The 20657-nt window shown below is 50.2% G+C and overlaps 3 pseudogenes; all 3 read right to left on the minus strand.

Moving 5' to 3' along the window:
- Nucleotides 1-4044: 4044 nt before the first annotated feature.
- LOC134736719 (heterogeneous nuclear ribonucleoprotein A3-like) lies at nucleotides 4045-5253 on the minus strand (annotated as a pseudogene).
- A 5086-nt stretch (nucleotides 5254-10339) lies between these two features.
- LOC134736720 (heterogeneous nuclear ribonucleoprotein A3-like) lies at nucleotides 10340-11524 on the minus strand (annotated as a pseudogene).
- Nucleotides 11525-16632: 5108 nt separating this feature from the next.
- On the minus strand, nucleotides 16633-17817 carry LOC134736721 (heterogeneous nuclear ribonucleoprotein A3-like; annotated as a pseudogene).
- Nucleotides 17818-20657: the final 2840 nt, after the last annotated feature.

Here is a 20657-nt window from a genome sequence, read left to right on the forward strand (position 1 = left end):
TGCGGCTGGGGTCGCGTGCAGGGGAGGATGCGTCAGGGCTGCCTGGGCGTGAAGGGTTGGGGGTGGGGTTAATCTTGCGGAAAGCTCTTTGCTCCTCTGGCAGGCATTTCAAACTGTGGCTTGGCCGGAGGCACAGGCCCCTCCTGGATCCCAGGTCTTCTTTCATTTCCCTTGGCACTCAGGGAAAGGCCACTTGTTCCCCCTTGCCTCCGGGCACATGTCTGGACACCCTTCTTGGTTTCGCTATCGCCCCATATGCCTCCGGTGACATGCATTCGCGCCATCAGCTCTAGGATACGTCAGTGCGCGCCTGATCGCCTCGTCTCTACTCGGATTTGCCGGGTCCCTGTCTGCACGTGTCCTGGAAAGCGGTGTCGGCTTGCAGGAGCCCCAGGGCTTTTAGAAGCGGGGCGGTCCACTGCTCTTTCAAAGGAGGAGGGAGGCAGAGGGCTCACGGATCAGTGAATTTTCACCTGACACCAGGCCTCGAGGGCCATGGGATCCTTCTGTGCTGCAGCGAGGCCCTGGCCCGCCTCACCACATGTGGTGAGCCCATCCATTCTCACTCGGAGGGGTCCAAAGTCACATCTGAAGAGGAGTCCTGAGAACCCTGCAGGCGCCCTGAAGCTCACGCTGCATCGGTGGAACTCGGCTCAGGGAGGTCCTGAACACCGGACTCTTGGGTGCTCGGCCCTGGGACACCCGCGCCCCCATCCCCCACGCGGCCCCAAACTGGACCCCGGATCCAGCCGCAGCGCCGGGGCTGCAGCAGGATCCCCTTCTGCTGGGGCGCAGCTGCCCTTATTTAAAGGGGACGAGGCCTGACTGCTGGCAGCGGAGTGCGAGTTGGCCCAGCCAGTGCGCATGCGTGAGGAGCTAGCTGATTCTCCTGTCACTGTGGTTCCCACGGTTGTCTTACAAACCAGTCCCTGACGCTGGGCAACGCAGCAGTCCTCCGTGGCAGCCCTTGGGTGTCCGGCCTCCGAGGCTCCGGCCTGACCTCTCCACGGGGTCCACAGGGCGGATTGCCCTAGCATCCTAGAATCAGCGCTGGGCGACCGTCACTGGCCTTGTCTACCAGGACAGGTGCTGTCGCATTTCCTCTGCACTTCCTGTGTCACTCTTGAGGGACATCCTCTCCTCTGCTCATAGGCCGACTCTCTCCCTGAATCTTCTGGCTGTAAGGAATGTCAGGAAACCAAAGGGACTTCGCCGGACTGCGGCTGCGGTCGCGTGCAGGGCCAACTGGGTCAGGACTACCTGGGCGGTGGAGGGTTGGGGGTGGGGTGAATCTTGCAGAAAGCTCCTTGCTCCTGTGGCAGGGATTTCAAGCTGTGGCTTGGACTGTGGCACAGGTCCCCTCCTGCTTCCCATTGCTTCTCTCTTTTTCTTTTTTTTTTTTTCCAGTAAATTACTCTTTAGTTAGTGAAAGAATTCAAATTCAAGGATTACCTAATGCTTATTGCCCTTCCTTGCAGGTCTAAGTGCTAGACCTAGTGACTGTGGCAACTATGTCTCATTGATGTTCCAAAAGGCCAAGAGCTCCTTCCTGCTAGACTTTCTTCGACATTTCAGTTGGTATAAGCACATTTAACTAGCTTTTGGAAAGTTGCTCACTCTCCTCATAGTATCTTATGCCTTCACTTCTCTGTAGTTGAAGCTCTTGCTGCTGCCTTGTCATTCTTTATTTATGCTGACTTGTCCAAACGCAAAAGGCTGCTGAAGTCCTGTCTTAGTGAGTTTCTGTGATCCAGGGTGTGCTTAAAAAGCACACCTTAGGTCCTTTAAAGCTGGTTACATCGCCCTCCTCACGGCTTACTTTTCCACACTGTTCACAAGAGCTAAGATAATACAACTGATAAACAGGTCACATACAGAGATTTCAGCTGCTTATAGGTTGTAAACATCAACTTACTGTAAAGATTTTCACTATAATACTAGTTCCAGAGGATAGAAAGTTGTTTAACTGTACAATTAACCTCATGCCATTGAAAGATACTGTCAAGTTTGTGTCAAACCATTTCGCAAACATAAAACGGGAAATGTTCATCTCCCCCATTCCTTTCAACTTTATTTATATGAATAAAGGAACGTGAGACAATTGAGCTGAATTTTAATATTTACCAAGCATTATTTTGACCGGGTACCCAGGTTTAAGTTATGAACATTGACAGTGTCCATTATATAACCACCCTTGAAATAATTAAGGACTTAACCACTTCCTAATATTAGCCTATTTTCGACACTGCTCTTCACATATATGCCCATTAACAAATGGAATGTCTGTTCCATTTGTTGGTTTGTGAATGTTTCTGGAAAACCGCAGTGTGTGTGAAGACCAATTTCCATGCTGGCACAGCACGCATCCAAATATTCATGCACAGAGGCCCAGAATTAGAGCAACAAGAGAGCATTTTCAAACACTAGCACGCCCCATTCCCCTTCTGATTGCTTGTTTGCTTAGTACTTCTTCAAACAAAAAAGACTTGAATTCAACGTATAACTACCAAAGAAAGAGTAACGGTAGGGCACATACTCAGGGTTCGAATGAAATTGTAAGCACTCGCGGGAGCAAAACACTAGACATTTGTTTATATTAATATACGAATATACGACCTAAGTAACTAAAACTCTTCTCTAACAGGGCCTTCCAAACTCATTGGTGACAACATGATTTATGTTGAAATGTAAACAAGAAATGACCGTGTGTTCTTTGGGAACTTAAGAACTCAGACTATCCAAGTTTGAATTCAGGTCTGTAAGAAGTGAGAAGCCTGTACTAAGCAACTGTGCTACATTTCTGCTGCAGTTAGGTTATTTTGGACAATTATACCTAAACTATCCTTGGTTTCATCCAGCAAAAGGAATAGAATACAAACAGGAAAGCATGCCAGCCACTTACGGGTTTAATAACACAGGACTTTTATTCTCTTGCTCTGAAAACTTATATCAAAAAAAAAAAGAATTTAAGGAAAGTAACTCAAGATTTATGGGGTGCTTGTGCTTCAAAGAAGAAAAAAAAAGGTACCCACTAATTTGCTCAGATATAGCAGGCCTAATGGTTCTATATTTTCAACAGGTTTTAAGAATGGTTTCAAATGTAGGAGAGGGAAAACATCCACTCTCCCTTTTCAGAATATAAATGGAGGGCAGTAAACCCTCCTTACACCCAAAACCTATGGCTGCAGTTCAAATCTGACCAAGATAAATGTAGAATAGAGATGTTCTAAACACGGCTAGGACTCAGCAAGTCTAACACACTAAAATCATGATTACATTTTAAAAGAAAATGCACAAAACCAAATAGAAATGTTGACATTTTTCTCATTTGAAAGTAACCTTAATGCTATTAAATTCACAAATGCTAATTTAAATACACAACCCTATTTATCTAAAACACACATTGCAAACACACAAATGATCTATTCTCTCCACATGTCCGCGCCCATTCATATCATGCTTTGGAAATGGGGAGAATAGATTCCCCTTAAACTGCAAGTCGGCAGGTGTTTCTTCACAGTTAACTTCAGCAACATTCCTACAAAGTAGTAATTAACAACGATCTTCTTTGCTTGTTAACTCACAGGGAAACACCTTGGAAACTGCATTTTGTTAAAGTTTCTGTACTAAAATGTAGAAAAACTGAACTACACAAATATTGACAAGTTAAAAATTCCTTAATTTTCTATTCCCGGTACCACTACCACAATTTACAGGGCAATATACCTGATGTAATGAAAAGAAAAAGAAAAAGACAAAGCTACAACAGATAAAAGACCTCAGGAATGTACATCTAATTGACACTACATTGCATTAATCAATAGCTGCACTTTGTGCGAACTGTGGCTGCGACAGTCCTGAACCAGAAGGGTTCCCTGTTTAAGCTGCACTCACTTTTCTGACTATGGATCATCGTTCCTTCTGTGGCGGATTTTTACAGTTCCTCTAACGCTTTTGGGAGGCCTGTCGCAAAGTAACCTGCAGCTTTCCTGACAACTCCTCGCTCTCTCTCCTGCTAAGAACTGTAGCCCTTTTCTGCTGTTTTTAGAACCTGCTGCTACCATATCCACCACTTCCACCACCAGATCCATAACCACCACCATAGGGACTGCCCGAGCCTCTTCCACCAAAACTGCCCCCTTCCCTGGGTCCATAATTTGATTGCTGTTGTCCACTATAACTTCCAAAATCATTAGAGTTGCCACCACCACCGTAGTTGCCACCGCCAAAACTTCCTCCTTCATTGTAACCGTCATATCCTCCACCACCTCCACCGTGTGCACCACCTTGGTTTCCGTATCCTGGTCCACCACCACCATAGCCCCCTCTACTTCTATAACCAGGACCACCGCCATAGTTGCCACCATCTCCTCCAGATCCACTATATCCACCATCACCTCCTCCATAACTACCTCTGCTGCCACCACCTCCACCACCATAGCATCCTCTTCCACCAAAGTTTCCACCACGGCCAAAATTACCTCCGCCACCTCCAAAGTTTCCCGCGCGACCCATAAAATTGCCATTTCCACCTCCACGACCTCTGTGTGATCCTGCAGACTGCATCTCTTGTTTAGAGAGGGCCTTTTTCGCTTCATAATTATGCCCATTAATAGTGTGGTATTGCTGAACAACAATTTTATCAACTGTGTCATGATCGTCAAAAGTTACAAAAGCAAATCCTCTCTTTTGTCCACTCTGCCCGTCTCACAGAACTTCTATGGTTTCCATCTTGCCGTACTTTTCAACGTAGTCTCTCAAATTATATTCTTCTGTATCTTCTTAAATACCACCAACAAAAATTGTTTTCAGTGTTAGATGGGCACCAGGCTTTACAGAATCCTCTCCAGAAACAGCTCTCTTTGGTTCCACTACACGCCCATCAACCTTGTGTGGTCCAGCACACATGGCTGCATCCGCCTCTTCAACACAAGAATAAGTCACAAAACCAAAGCCCCTGGAACGATTTGTATGGGGGGTCTCTCATTACCACACAATCTGTGAGTGTGCCCCATTTCTCCGAATGTGCTCTTAAACTGTCATCTGTAGTTTCCAAGCTCAGATCACCAGTAAAACGTTTTCTCAACCGCTCTGATTCCTTTGGATCATGGCCCTCCTCCCCCCGGCGGCGACGGCGACGGCCGGAGTCGGGCTGGGGACGACAGGGTGGCGGTTTCAGCTTCATTGTGAGTCCGGACTCGGCTCTTCCAACTCGAGTTCCCCAGGTCTCCTTTCATTTCCCTTGGCACTCAGGGAAAGGCCACTCCTTCCCGCTCGCCACCGGGCACACGCCTGGACACCTTTGTTGGTTTCGCCATCGCCCCACGTGCCCCCGGTGACAGGCATTCACGCCGTCTGCTCTGGGATACGTCAGTGCGCGCCTCATCGCCTCGTCTCCACCTCGGTTTGGCCCGGTCCTTGTCTGCACGCACGTGTCCTGGAAAGCGGTGTCGGCTTGCAGGAGCCCCAGGGCTTTCAGAAGCGGGGCGGGCCACTGCTCTTTCAACGGAAGAGGGAGGCAGAGGGCTCACGGATCAGTGAATTTTCAGCTGACACCACGCCTCGAGGGCCATGGGATCATTCTGTGCTGCAGCGAGGCCCTGGCCCGCCTCACCACATGTGGTGAGCCCATCCTTTCTCACTCGGAGGGGTCCAAAGTCACATCTGAAGAGGAGTCCTGAGAACCCTGCAGGCACCCTGAAGCTCCCGCTGCGTCGGTGGAACTCGGCTCAAGGAGGTCCCGAACACCGGACTCTTGGGTGCTGGGCCCTGGGACACGCGCGGCCCCCTCCCCCATCCGGCCCCAAACTGGACCCCGGATCCAGCCGCAGCGCCGGGGCTGCAGCAGGATCCCCCTCTGCTGGGGCGCAGCTGCCCTTATTTAAAGGGGACGGGGCCTGACTGCTGGGAGCGGAGCGCGAGTTGGCCCAGCCAGTGCGCATGCGCGAGGAGCGAGCGGATTCTCCCGTCACAGTGCTTCCCACGGTTGTCTTAGAAACCAGTCCCTGAGGCTGGGCAACGCAGCAGTCCTCCGCGGCAGCCCTTGGGTGTCCAGCCTCCGAGGCTCCGGCCTGACCTCTCCATGGGGTCCACAGGGCGGATTCCCCTAGAATCCTAGAATCAGCGCTGGGCGACGTTGACAGGCCTTGTCTTCTAGGACAGGTGCTGTCGAATCTCCTCTGCAATTCCCGTGTCACTCTTGAGGGACATCCTCTCCTCTGCTCATAGGCGGACTGTCTCCCTGAATCTTCTGGCTGTAAGGAATGTCAGGAAACCAAAGGTACTGCGCCGGACTGCGGCTGGGGTCGCGTGCAGGGGAGGATGCGTCAGGGCTGCCTGGGCGTGAAGGGTTGGGGGTGGGGTTAATCTTGCGGAAAGCTCTTTGCTCCTCTGGCAGGCATTTCAAACTGTGGCTTGGCCGGAGGCACAGGCCCCTCCTGGATCCCAGGTCTTCTTTCATTTCCCTTGGCACTCAGGGAAAGGCCACTTGTTCCCCCTTGCCTCCGGGCACATGTCTGGACACCCTTCTTGGTTTCGCTATCGCCCCATATGCCTCCGGTGACATGCATTCGCGCCATCAGCTCTAGGATACGTCAGTGCGCGCCTGATCGCCTCGTCTCTACTCGGATTTGCCGGGTCCCTGTCTGCACGTGTCCTGGAAAGCGGTGTCGGCTTGCAGGAGCCCCAGGGCTTTTAGAAGCGGGGCGGTCCACTGCTCTTTCAAAGGAGGAGGGAGGCAGAGGGCTCACGGATCAGTGAATTTTCACCTGACACCAGGCCTCGAGGGCCATGGGATCCTTCTGTGCTGCAGCGAGGCCCTGGCCCGCCTCACCACATGTGGTGAGCCCATCCATTCTCACTCGGAGGGGTCCAAAGTCACATCTGAAGAGGAGTCCTGAGAACCCTGCAGGCGCCCTGAAGCTCACGCTGCATCGGTGGAACTCGGCTCAGGGAGGTCCTGAACACCGGACTCTTGGGTGCTCGGCCCTGGGACACCCGCGCCCCCATCCCCCACGCGGCCCCAAACTGGACCCCGGATCCAGCCGCAGCGCCGGGGCTGCAGCAGGATCCCCTTCTGCTGGGGCGCAGCTGCCCTTATTTAAAGGGGACGAGGCCTGACTGCTGGCAGCGGAGTGCGAGTTGGCCCAGCCAGTGCGCATGCGTGAGGAGCTAGCTGATTCTCCTGTCACTGTGGTTCCCACGGTTGTCTTACAAACCAGTCCCTGACGCTGGGCAACGCAGCAGTCCTCCGTGGCAGCCCTTGGGTGTCCGGCCTCCGAGGCTCCGGCCTGACCTCTCCACGGGGTCCACAGGGCGGATTGCCCTAGCATCCTAGAATCAGCGCTGGGCGACCGTCACTGGCCTTGTCTACCAGGACAGGTGCTGTCGCATTTCCTCTGCACTTCCTGTGTCACTCTTGAGGGACATCCTCTCCTCTGCTCATAGGCCGACTCTCTCCCTGAATCTTCTGGCTGTAAGGAATGTCAGGAAACCAAAGGGACTTCGCCGGACTGCGGCTGCGGTCGCGTGCAGGGCCAACTGGGTCAGGACTACCTGGGCGGTGGAGGGTTGGGGGTGGGGTGAATCTTGCAGAAAGCTCCTTGCTCCTGTGGCAGGGATTTCAAGCTGTGGCTTGGACTGTGGCACAGGTCCCCTCCTGCTTCCCATTGCTTCTCTCTTTTTCTTTTTTTTTTTTTCCAGTAAATTACTCTTTAGTTAGTGAAAGAATTCAAATTCAAGGATTACCTAATGCTTATTGCCCTTCCTTGCAGGTCTAAGTGCTAGACCTAGTGACTGTGGCAACTATGTCTCATTGATGTTCCAAAAGGCCAAGAGCTCCTTCCTGCTAGACTTTCTTCGACATTTCAGTTGGTATAAGCACATTTAACTAGCTTTTGGAAAGTTGCTCACTCTCCTCATAGTATCTTATGCCTTCACTTCTCTGTAGTTGAAGCTCTTGCTGCTGCCTTGTCATTCTTTATTTATGCTGACTTGTCCAAACGCAAAAGGCTGCTGAAGTCCTGTCTTAGTGAGTTTCTGTGATCCAGGGTGTGCTTAAAAAGCACACCTTAGGTCCTTTAAAGCTGGTTACATCGCCCTCCTCACGGCTTACTTTTCCACACTGTTCACAAGAGCTAAGATAATACAACTGATAAACAGGTCACATACAGAGATTTCAGCTGCTTATAGGTTGTAAACATCAACTTACTGTAAAGATTTTCACTATAATACTAGTTCCAGAGGATAGAAAGTTGTTTAACTGTACAATTAACCTCATGCCATTGAAAGATACTGTCAAGTTTGTGTCAAACCATTTCACAAACATAAAACGGGAAATGTTCATCTCCCCCATTCCTTTCAACTTTATTTATATGAATAAAGGAACGTGAGACAATTGAGCTGAATTTTAATATTTACCAAGCATTATTTTGACCGGGTACCCAGGTTTAAGTTATGAACATTGACAGTGTCCATTATATAACCACGCTTGAAGTAATTAAGGACTTAACCACTTCCTAATATTAGCCTATTTTCGACACTGCTCTTCACATATATGCCCATTAACAAATGGAATGTCTGTTCCATTTGTTGGTTTGTGAATGTTTCTGGAAAACCGCAGTGTGTGTGAAGACCAATTTCCATGCTGGCACAGCACGCATCCAAATATTCATGCACAGAGGCCCAGAATTAGAGCAACAAGAGAGCATTTTCAAACACTAGCACGCCCCATTCCCCTTCTGATTGCTTGTTTGCTTAGTACTTCTTCAAACAAAAAAGACTTGAATTCAACGTATAACTACCAAAGAAAGAGTAACGGTAGGGCACATACTCAGGGTTCGAATGAAATTGTAAGCACTCGCGGGAGCAAAACACTAGACATTTGTTTATATTAATATACGAATATACGACCTAAGTAACGAAAACTCTTCTCTAACAGGGCCTTCCAAAATCATTGGTGACAACATGATTTATGTTGAAATGTAAACAAGAAATGACCGTGTGTTCTTTGGGAACTTAAGAACTCAGACTATCCAAGTTTGAATTCAGGTCTGTAAGAAGTGAGAAGCCTGTACTAAGCAACTGTGCTACATTTCTGCTGCAGTTAGGTTATTTTGGACAATTATACCTAAACTATCCTTGGTTTCATCCAGCAAAAGGAATAGAATACAAACAGGAAAGCATGCCAGCCACTTACGGGTTTAATAACACATGACTTTTATTCTCTTGCTCTGAAAACTTATATCAAAAAAAAAAAGAATTTAAGGAAAGTAACTCAAGATTTATGGGGTGCTTGTGCTTCAAAGAAGAAAAAAAAAAGGTACCCACTAATTTGCTCAGATATAGCAGGCCTAATGGTTCTATATTTTCAATAGGTTTTAAGAATGGTTTCTAATGTAGGAGAGGGAAAACATCCACTCTCCCTTCTCAGAATATAAATGGAGGGCACTAAACCCTCCTTACACCCAAAACCTATGGCTGCAGTTCAAATCTGACCAAGATAAATGTAGAATAGAGATGTTCTAAACACGGCTAGGACTCAGCAAGTCTAACACACTAAAATCATGATTACATTTTAAAAGAAAATGCACAAAACCAAATAGAAATGTTGACATTTTTCTCATTTGAAAGTAACCTTAATGCTATTAAATTCACAAATGCTAATTTAAATACACAACCCTATTTATCTAAAACACACATTGCAAACACACAAATGATCTATTCTCTCCACATGTCCGCGCCCATTCATATCATGCTTTGGAAATGGGGAGAATAGATTCCCCTTAAACTGCAAGTCGGCAGGTGTTTCTTCACAGTTAACTTCAGCAACATTCCTACAAAGTAGTAATTAACAACGATCTTCTTTGCTTGTTAACTCACAGGGAAACACCTTGGAAACTGCATTTTGTTAAAGTTTCTGTACTAAAATGTAGAAAAACTGAACTACACAAATATTGACAAGTTAAAAATTCCTTAATTTTCTATTCCCGGTACCACTACCACAATTTACAGGGCAATATACCTGATGTAATGAAAAGAAAAAGAAAAAGACAAAGCTACAACAGATAAAAGACCTCAGGAATGTACATCTAATTGACACTACATTGCATTAATCAATAGCTGCACTTTGTGCGAACTGTGGCTGCGACAGTCCTGAACCAGAAGGGTTCCCTGTTTAAGCTGCACTCACTTTTCTGACTATGGATCATCGTTCCTTCTGTGGCGGATTTTTACAGTTCCTCTAACGCTTTTGGGAGGCCTGTCGCAAAGTAACCTGCAGCTTTCCTGACAACTCCTCGCTCTCTCTCCTGCTAAGAACTGTAGCCCTTTTCTGCTGTTTTTAGAACCTGCTGCTACCATATCCACCACTTCCACCACCAGATCCATAACCACCACCATAGGGACTGCCCGAGCCTCTTCCACCAAAACTGCCCCCTTCCCTGGGTCCATAATTTGATTGCTGTTGTCCACTATAACTTCCAAAATCATTAGAGTTGCCACCACCACCGTAGTTGCCACCGCCAAAACTTCCTCCTTCATTGTAACCGTCATATCCTCCACCACCTCCACCGTGTGCACCACCTTGGTTTCCGTATCCTGGTCCACCACCACCATAGCCCCCTCTACTTCTATAACCAGGACCACCGCCATAGTTGCCACCATCTCCTCCAGATCCACTATATCCACCATCACCTCCTCCATAACTACCTCTGCTGCCACCACCTCCACCACCATAGCATCCTCTTCCACCAAAGTTTCCACCACGGCCAAAATTACCTCCGCCACCTCCAAAGTTTCCCGCGCGACCCATAAAATTGCCAGATCCACCTCCACGACCTCTGTGTGATCCTGCAGACTGCATCTCTTGTTTAGAGAGGGCCTTTTTCGCTTCATAATTATGCCCATTAATAGTGTGGTATTGCTGAACAACAATTTTATCAACTGTGTCATGGTCGTCAAAAGTTACAAAAGCAAATCCTCTCTTTTGTCCACTCTGCCCGTCTCACAGAACTTCTATGGTTTCCATCTTGCCGTACTTTTCAACGTAGTCTCTCAAATTATATTCTTCTGTATCTTCTTAAATACCACCAACAAAAATTGTTTTCAGTGTTAGATGGGCACCAGGCTTTACAGAATCCTCTCCAGAAACAGCTCTCTTTGGTTCCACTACACGCCCATCAACCTTGTGTGGTCCAGCACACATGGCTGCATCCGCCTCTTCAACACAAGAATAAGTCACAAAACCAAAGCCCCTGGAACGATTTGTATGGGGGGTCTCTCATTACCACAGAATCTGTGAGTGTGCCCCATTTCTCCGAATGTGCTCTTAAACTGTCATCTGTAGTTTCCAAGCTCAGATCACCAGTAAAACGTTTTCTCAACCGCTCTGATTCCTTTGGATCATGGCCCTCCTCCCCCCGGCGGCGACGGCGACGGCCGGAGTCGGGCTGGGGAAGACAGGGTGGCGGTTTCAGCTTCATTGTGAGTCCGGACTCGGCTCTTCCAACTCGAGTTCCCCAGGTCTCCTTTCATTTCCCTTGGCACTCAGGGAAAGGCCACTCCTTCCCGCTCGCCACCGGGCACACGCCTGGACACCTTTGTTGGTTTCGCCATCGCCCCACGTGCCCCCGGTGACAGGCATTCACGCCGTCTGCTCTGGGATACGTCAGTGCGCGCCTCATCGCCTCGTCTCCACCTCGGTTTGGCCCGGTCCTTGTCTGCACGCACGTGTCCTGGAAAGCGGTGTCGGCTTGCAGGAGCCCCAGGGCTTTCAGAAGCGGGGCGGGCCACTGCTCTTTCAACGGAAGAGGGAGGCAGAGGGCTCACGGATCAGTGAATTTTCAGCTGACACCACGCCTCGAGGGCCATGGGATCATTCTGTGCTGCAGCGAGGCCCTGGCCCGCCTCACCACATGTGGTGAGCCCATCCTTTCTCACTCGGAGGGGTCCAAAGTCACATCTGAAGAGGAGTCCTGAGAACCCTGCAGGCACCCTGAAGCTCCCGCTGCGTCGGTGGAACTCGGCTCAAGGAGGTCCCGAACACCGGACTCTTGGGTGCTGGGCCCTGGGACACGCGCGGCCCCCTCCCCCATCCGGCCCCAAACTGGACCCCGGATCCAGCCGCAGCGCCGGGGCTGCAGCAGGATCCCCCTCTGCTGGGGCGCAGCTGCCCTTATTTAAAGGGGACGGGGCCTGACTGCTGGGAGCGGAGCGCGAGTTGGCCCAGCCAGTGCGCATGCGCGAGGAGCGAGCGGATTCTCCCGTCACAGTGCTTCCCACAGTTGTCTTAGAAACCAGTCCCTGAGGCTGGGCAACGCAGCAGTCCTCCGCGGCAGCCCTTGGGTGTCCAGCCTCCGAGGCTCCGGCCTGACCTCTCCATGGGGTCCACAGGGCGGATTCCCCTAGAATCCTAGAATCAGCGCTGGGCGACGTTGACAGGCCTTGTCTTCTAGGACAGGTGCTGTCGAATCTCCTCTGCAATTCCCGTGTCACTCTTGAGGGACATCCTCTCCTCTGCTCATAGGCGGACTGTCTCCCTCAATCTTCTGGCTGTAAGGAATGTCAGGAAACCAAAGGTACTGCGCCGGACTGCGGCTGGGGTCGCGTGCAGGGGAGGATGCGTCAGGGCTGCCTGGGCGTGAAGGGTTGGGGGTGGGGTTAATCTTGCGGAAAGCTCTTTGCTCCTCTGGCAGGCATTTCAAACTGTGGCTTGGCCGGAGGCACAGGCCCCTCCTGGATCCCAGGTCTTCTTTCATTTCCCTTGGCACTCAGGGAAAGGCCACTTGTTCCCCCTTGCCTCCGGGCACATGTCTGGACACCCTTCTTGGTTTCGCTATCGCCCCTTATGCCTCCGGTGACATACATTCGCGCCATCAGCTCTAGGATACGTCAGTGCGCGCCTGATCGCCTCGTCTCTACTCGGATTTGCCGGGTCCCTGTCTGCACGTGTCCTGGAAAGCGGTGTCGGCTTGCAGGAGCCCCAGGGCTTTTAGAAGCGGGGCGGTCCACTGCTCTTTCAAAGGAGGAGGGAGGCAGAGGGCTCACGGATCAGTGAATTTTCACCTGACACCACGCCTCGAGGGCCATGGGATCCTTCTGTGCTGCAGCGAGGCCCTGGCCCGCCTCACCACATGTGGTGAGCCCATCCATTCTCACTCGGAGGGGTCCAAAGTCACATCTGAAGAGGAGTCCTGAGAACCCTGCAGGCGCCCTGAAGCTCACGCTGCATCGGTGGAACTCGGCTCAGGGAGGTCCTGAACACCGGACTCTTGGGTGCTCGGCCCTGGGACACCCGCGCCCCCATCCCCCACGCGGCCCCAAACTGGACCCCGGATCCAGCCGCAGCGCCGGGGCTGCAGCAGGATCCCCTTCTGCTGGGGCGCAGCTGCCCTTATTTAAAGGGGACGAGGCCTGACTACTGGCAGCGGAGTGCGAGTTGGCCCAGCCAGTGCGCATGCGCGAGGAGCTAGCTGAATCTCCTGTCACTGTGGTTCCCACGGTTGTCTTACAAACCAGTCCCTGACGCTGGGCAACGCAGCAGTCCTCCGTGGCAGCCCTTGGGTGTCCGGCCTCCGAGGCTCCGGCCTGACCTCTCCACGGGGTCCACAGGGCGGATTGCCCTAGCATCCTAGAATCAGCGCTGGGCGACCGTCACTGGCCTTGTCTACCAGGACAGGTGCTGTCGCATTTCCTCTGCACTTCCTGTATCACTCTTGAGGGACATCCTCTCCTCTGCTCATAGGCCGACTCTCTCCCTGAATCTTCTGGCTGTAAGGAATGTCAGGAAACCAAAGGGACTTCGCCGGACTGCGGCTGCGGTCGCGTGCAGGGCCAACTGGGTCAGGACTACCTGGGCGGTGGAGGGTTGGGGGTGGGGTGAATCTTGCAGAAAGCTCCTTGCTCCTGTGGCAGGAATTTCAAGCTGTGGCTTGGACTGTGGCACAGGTCCCCTCCTGCTTCCCATTGCTTCTCTCTTTTTCTTTTTTTTTTTCCAGTAAATTACTCTTTAGTTAGTGAAAGAATTCAAATTCAAGGATTACCTAATGCTTATTGCCCTTCCTTGCAGGTCTAAGTGCTAGACCTAGTGACTGTGGCAACTATGTCTTATTGATGTTCCAAAAGGCCAAGAGCTCCTTCCTGCTAGACTTTCTTCGACATTTCAGTTGGTATAAGCACATTTAACTAGCTTTTGGAAAGTTGCTCACTCTCCTCATAGTATCTTATGCCTTCACTTCTCTGTAGTTGAAGCTCTTGCTGCTGCCTTGTCATTCTTTATTTATGCTGACTTGTCCAAACGCAAAAGGCTGCTGAAGTCCTGTCTTAGTGAGTTTCTGTGATCCAGGGTGTGCTTAAAAAGCACACCTTAGGTCCTTTAAAGCTGGTTACATCGCCCTCCTCACGGCTTACTTTTCCACACTGTTCACAAGAGCTAAGATAATACAACTGATAAACAGGTCACATACAGAGATTTCAGCTGCTTATAGGTTGTAAACATCAACTTACTGTAAAGATTTTCACTATAATACTAGTTCCAGAGGATAGAAAGTTGTTTAACTGTACAATTAACCTCATGCCATTGAAAGATACTGTCAAGTTTGTGTCAAACCATTTCACAAACATAAAACGGGAAATGTTCATCTCCCCCATTCCTTTCAACTTTATTTATATGAATAAAGGAACGTGAGACAATTGAGCTGAATTTTAATATTTACCAAGCATTATTTTGACCGGGTACCCAGGTTTAAGTTATGAACATTGACAGTGTCCATTATATAACCACGCTTGAAGTAATTAAGGACTTAACCACTTCCTAATATTAGCCTATTTTCGACACTGCTCTTCACATATATGCCCATTAACAAATGGAATGTCTGTTCCATTTGTTGGTTTGTGAATGTTTCTGGAAAACCGCAGTGTGTGTGAAGACCAATTTCCATGCTGGCACAGCACGCATCCAAATATTCATGCACAGAGGCCCAGAATTAGAGCAACAAGAGAGCATTTTCAAACACTAGCACGCCCCATTCCCCTTCTGATTGCTTGTTTGCTTAGTACTTCTTCAAACAAAAAAGACTTGAATTCAACGTATAACTACCAAAGAAAGAGTAACGGTAGGGCACATACTCAGGGTTCGAATGAAATTGTAAGCACTCGCGGGAGCAAAACACTAGACATTTGTTTATATTAATATACGAATATACGACCTAAGTAACGAAAACTCTTCTCTAACAGGGCCTTCCAAAATCATTGGTGACAACATGATTTATGTTGAAATGTAAACAAGAAATGACCGTGTGTTCTTTGGGAACTTAAGAACTCAGACTATCCAAGTTTGAATTCAGGTCTGTAAGAAGTGAGAAGCCTGTACTAAGCAACTGTGCTACATTTCTGCTGCAGTTAGGTTATTTTGGACAATTATACCTAAACTATCCTTGGTTTCATCCAGCAAAAGGAATAGAATACAAACAGGAAAGCATGCCAGCCACTTACGGGTTTAATAACACATGACTTTTATTCTCTTGCTCTGAAAACTTATATCAAAAAAAAAAAGAATTTAAGGAAAGTAACTCAAGATTTATGGGGTGCTTGTGCTTCAAAGAAGAAAAAAAAAAGGTACCCACTAATTTGCTCAGATATAGCAGGCCTAATGGTTCTATATTTTCAATAGGTTTTAAGAATGGTTTCTAATGTAGGAGAGGGAAAACATCCACTCTCCCTTCTCAGAATATAAATGGAGGGCACTAAACCCTCCTTACACCCAAAACCTATGGCTGCAGTTCAAATCTGACCAAGATAAATGTAGAATAGAGATGTTCTAAACACGGCTAGGACTCAGCAAGTCTAACACACTAAAATCATGATTACATTTTAAAAGAAAATGCACAAAACCAAATAGAAATGTTGACATTTTTCTCATTTGAAAGTAACCTTAATGCTATTAAATTCACAAATGCTAATTTAAATACACAACCCTATTTATCTAAAACACACATTGCAAACACACAAATGATCTATTCTCTCCACATGTCCGCGCCCATTCATATCATGCTTTGGAAATGGGGAGAATAGATTCCCCTTAAACTGCAAGTCGGCAGGTGTTTCTTCACAGTTAACTTCAGCAACATTCCTACAAAGTAGTAATTAACAACGATCTTCTTTGCTTGTTAACTCACAGGGAAACACCTTGGAAACTGCATTTTGTTAAAGTTTCTGTACTAAAATGTAGAAAAACTGAACTACACAAATATTGACAAGTTAAAAATTCCTTAATTTTCTATTCCCGGTACCACTACCACAATTTACAGGGCAATATACCTGATGTAATGAAAAGAAAAAGAAAAAGACAAAGCTACAACAGATAAAAGACCTCAGGAATGTACATCTAATTGACACTACATTGCATTAATCAATAGCTGCACTTTGTGCGAACTGTGGCTGCGACAGTCCTGAACCAGAAGGGTTCCCTGTTTAAGCTGCACTCACTTTTCTGACTATGGATCATCGTTCCTTCTGTGGCGGATTTTTACAGTTCCTCTAACGCTTTTGGGAGGCCTGTCGCAAAGTAACCTGCAGCTTTCCTGACAACTCCTCGCTCTCTCTCCTGCTAAGAACTGTAGCCCTTTTCTGCTGTTTTTAGAACCTGCTGCTACCATATCCACCACTTCCACCACCAGATCCATAACCACCACCATAGGGACTGCCCGAGCCTCTTCCACCAAAACTGCCCCCTTCCCTGGGTCCATAATTTGATTGCTGTTGTCCACTATAACTTCCAAAATCATTAGAGTTGCCACCACCACCGTAGTTGCCACCGCCAAAACTTCCTCCTTCATTGTAACCGTCATATCCTCCACCACCTCCACCGTGTGCACCACCTTGGTTTCCGTATCCTGGTCCACCACCACCATAGCCCCCTCTACTTCTATAACCAGGACCACCGCCATAGTTGCCACCATCTCCTCCAGATCCACTATATCCACCATCACCTCCTCCATAACTACCTCTGCTGCCACCACCTCCACCACCATAGCATCCTCTTCCACCAAAGTTTCCACCACGGCCAAAATTACCTCCGCCACCTCCAAAGTTTCCCGCGCGACCCATAAAATTGCCAGATCCACCTCCACGACCTCTGTGTGATCCTGCAGACTGCATCTCTTGTTTAGAGAGGGCCTTTTTCGCTTCATAATTATGCCCATTAATAGTGTGGTATTGCTGAACAACAATTTTATCAACTGTGTCATGGTCGTCAAAAGTTACAAAAGCAAATCCTCTCTTTTGTCCACTCTGCCCGTCTCACAGAACTTCTATGGTTTCCATCTTGCCGTACTTTTCAACGTAGTCTCTCAAATTATATTCTTCTGTATCTTCTTAAATACCACCAACAAAAATTGTTTTCAGTGTTAGATGGGCACCAGGCTTTACAGAATCCTCTCCAGAAACAGCTCTCTTTGGTTCCACTACACGCCCATCAACCTTGTGTGGTCCAGCACACATGGCTGCATCCGCCTCTTCAACACAAGAATAAGTCACAAAACCAAAGCCCCTGGAACGATTTGTATGGGGGGTCTCTCATTACCACAGAATCTGTGAGTGTGCCCCATTTCTCCGAATGTGCTCTTAAACTGTCATCTGTAGTTTCCAAGCTCAGATCACCAGTAAAACGTTTTCTCAACCGCTCTGATTCCTTTGGATCATGGCCCTCCTCCCCCCGGCGGCGACGGCGACGGCCGGAGTCGGGCTGGGGAAGACAGGGTGGCGGTTTCAGCTTCATTGTGAGTCCGGACTCGGCTCTTCCAACTCGAGTTCCCCAGGTCTCCTTTCATTTCCCTTGGCACTCAGGGAAAGGCCACTCCTTCCCGCTCGCCACCGGGCACACGCCTGGACACCTTTGTTGGTTTCGCCATCGCCCCACGTGCCCCCGGTGACAGGCATTCACGCCGTCTGCTCTGGGATACGTCAGTGCGCGCCTCATCGCCTCGTCTCCACCTCGGTTTGGCCCGGTCCTTGTCTGCACGCACGTGTCCTGGAAAGCGGTGTCGGCTTGCAGGAGCCCCAGGGCTTTCAGAAGCGGGGCGGGCCACTGCTCTTTCAACGGAAGAGGGAGGCAGAGGGCTCACGGATCAGTGAATTTTCAGCTGACACCACGCCTCGAGGGCCATGGGATCATTCTGTGCTGCAGCGAGGCCCTGGCCCGCCTCACCACATGTGGTGAGCCCATCCTTTCTCACTCGGAGGGGTCCAAAGTCACATCTGAAGAGGAGTCCTGAGAACCCTGCAGGCACCCTGAAGCTCCCGCTGCGTCGGTGGAACTCGGCTCAAGGAGGTCCCGAACACCGGACTCTTGGGTGCTGGGCCCTGGGACACGCGCGGCCCCCTCCCCCATCCGGCCCCAAACTGGACCCCGGATCCAGCCGCAGCGCCGGGGCTGCAGCAGGATCCCCCTCTGCTGGGGCGCAGCTGCCCTTATTTAAAGGGGACGGGGCCTGACTGCTGGGAGCGGAGCGCGAGTTGGCCCAGCCAGTGCGCATGCGCGAGGAGCGAGCGGATTCTCCCGTCACAGTGCTTCCCACAGTTGTCTTAGAAACCAGTCCCTGAGGCTGGGCAACGCAGCAGTCCTCCGCGGCAGCCCTTGGGTGTCCAGCCTCCGAGGCTCCGGCCTGACCTCTCCATGGGGTCCACAGGGCGGATTCCCCTAGAATCCTAGAATCAGCGCTGGGCGACGTTGACAGGCCTTGTCTTCTAGGACAGGTGCTGTCGAATCTCCTCTGCAATTCCCGTGTCACTCTTGAGGGACATCCTCTCCTCTGCTCATAGGCGGACTGTCTCCCTGAATCTTCTGGCTGTAAGGAATGTCAGGAAACCAAAGGTACTGCGCCGGACTGCGGCTGGGGTCGCGTGCAGGGGAGGATGCGTCAGGGCTGCCTGGGCGTGAAGGGTTGGGGGTGGGGTTAATCTTGCGGAAAGCTCTTTGCTCCTCTGGCAGGCATTTCAAACTGTGGCTTGGCCGGAGGCACAGGCCCCTCCTGGATCCCAGGTCTTCTTTCATTTCCCTTGGCACTCAGGGAAAGGCCACTTGTTCCCCCTTGCCTCCGGGCACATGTCTGGACACCCTTCTTGGTTTCGCTATCGCCCCTTATGCCTCCGGTGACATACATTCGCGCCATCAGCTCTAGGATACGTCAGTGCGCGCCTGATCGCCTCGTCTCTACTCGGATTTGCCGGGTCCCTGTCTGCACGTGTCCTGGAAAGCGGTGTCGGCTTGCAGGAGCCCCAGGGCTTTTAGAAGCGGGGCGGTCCACTGCTCTTTCAAAGGAGGAGGGAGGCAGAGGGCTCACGGATCAGTGAATTTTCACCTGACACCACGCCTCGAGGGCCATGGGATCCTTCTGTGCTGCAGCGAGGCCCTGGCCCGCCTCACCACATGTGGTGAGCCCATCCATTCTCACTCGGAGGGGTCCAAAGTCACATCTGAAGAGGAGTCCTGAGAACCCTGCAGGCGCCCTGAAGCTCACGCTGCATCGGTGGAACTCGGCTCAGGGAGGTCCTGAACACCGGACTCTTGGGTGCTCGGCCCTGGGACACCCGCGCCCCCATCCCCCACGCGGCCCCAAACTGGACCCCGGATCCAGCCGCAGCGCCGGGGCTGCAGCAGGATCCCCTTCTGCTGGGGCGCAGCTGCCCTTATTTAAAGGGGACGAGGCCTGACTACTGGCAGCGGAGTGCGAGTTGGCCCAGCCAGTGCGCATGCGCGAGGAGCTAGCTGAATCTCCTGTCACTGTGGTTCCCACGGTTGTCTTACAAACCAGTCCCTGACGCTGGGCAACGCAGCAGTCCTCCGTGGCAGCCCTTGGGTGTCCGGCCTCCGAGGCTCCGGCCTGACCTCTCCACGGGGTCCACAGGGCGGATTGCCCTAGCATCCTAGAATCAGCGCTGGGCGACCGTCACTGGCCTTGTCTACCAGGACAGGTGCTGTCGCATTTCCTCTGCACTTCCTGTATCACTCTTGAGGGACATCCTCTCCTCTGCTCATAGGCCGACTCTCTCCCTGAATCTTCTGGCTGTAAGGAATGTCAGGAAACCAAAGGGACTTCGCCGGACTGCGGCTGCGGTCGCGTGCAGGGCCAACTGGGTCAGGACTACCTGGGCGGTGGAGGGTTGGGGGTGGGGTGAATCTTGCAGAAAGCTCCTTGCTCCTGTGGCAGGAATTTCAAGCTGTGGCTTGGACTGTGGCACAGGTCCCCTCCTGCTTCCCATTGCTTCTCTCTTTTTCTTTTTTTTTTTCCAGTAAATTACTCTTTAGTTAGTGAAAGAATTCAAATTCAAGGATTACCTAATGCTTATTGCCCTTCCTTGCAGGTCTAAGTGCTAGACCTAGTGACTGTGGCAACTATGTCTTATTGATGTTCCAAAAGGCCAAGAGCTCCTTCCTGCTAGACTTTCTTCGACATTTCAGTTGGTATAAGCACATTTAACTAGCTTTTGGAAAGTTGCTCACTCTCCTCATAGTATCTTATGCCTTCACTTCTCTGTAGTTGAAGCTCTTGCTGCTGCCTTGTCATTCTTTATTTATGCTGACTTGTCCAAACGCAAAAGGCTGCTGAAGTCCTGTCTTAGTGAGTTTCTGTGATCCAGGGTGTGCTTAAAAAGCAAACCTT

Source organism: Symphalangus syndactylus, chromosome 5 (assembly GCF_028878055.3).
Source record: "Symphalangus syndactylus isolate Jambi chromosome 5, NHGRI_mSymSyn1-v2.1_pri, whole genome shotgun sequence".
NCBI lineage: Eukaryota > Metazoa > Chordata > Mammalia > Primates > Hylobatidae > Symphalangus > Symphalangus syndactylus.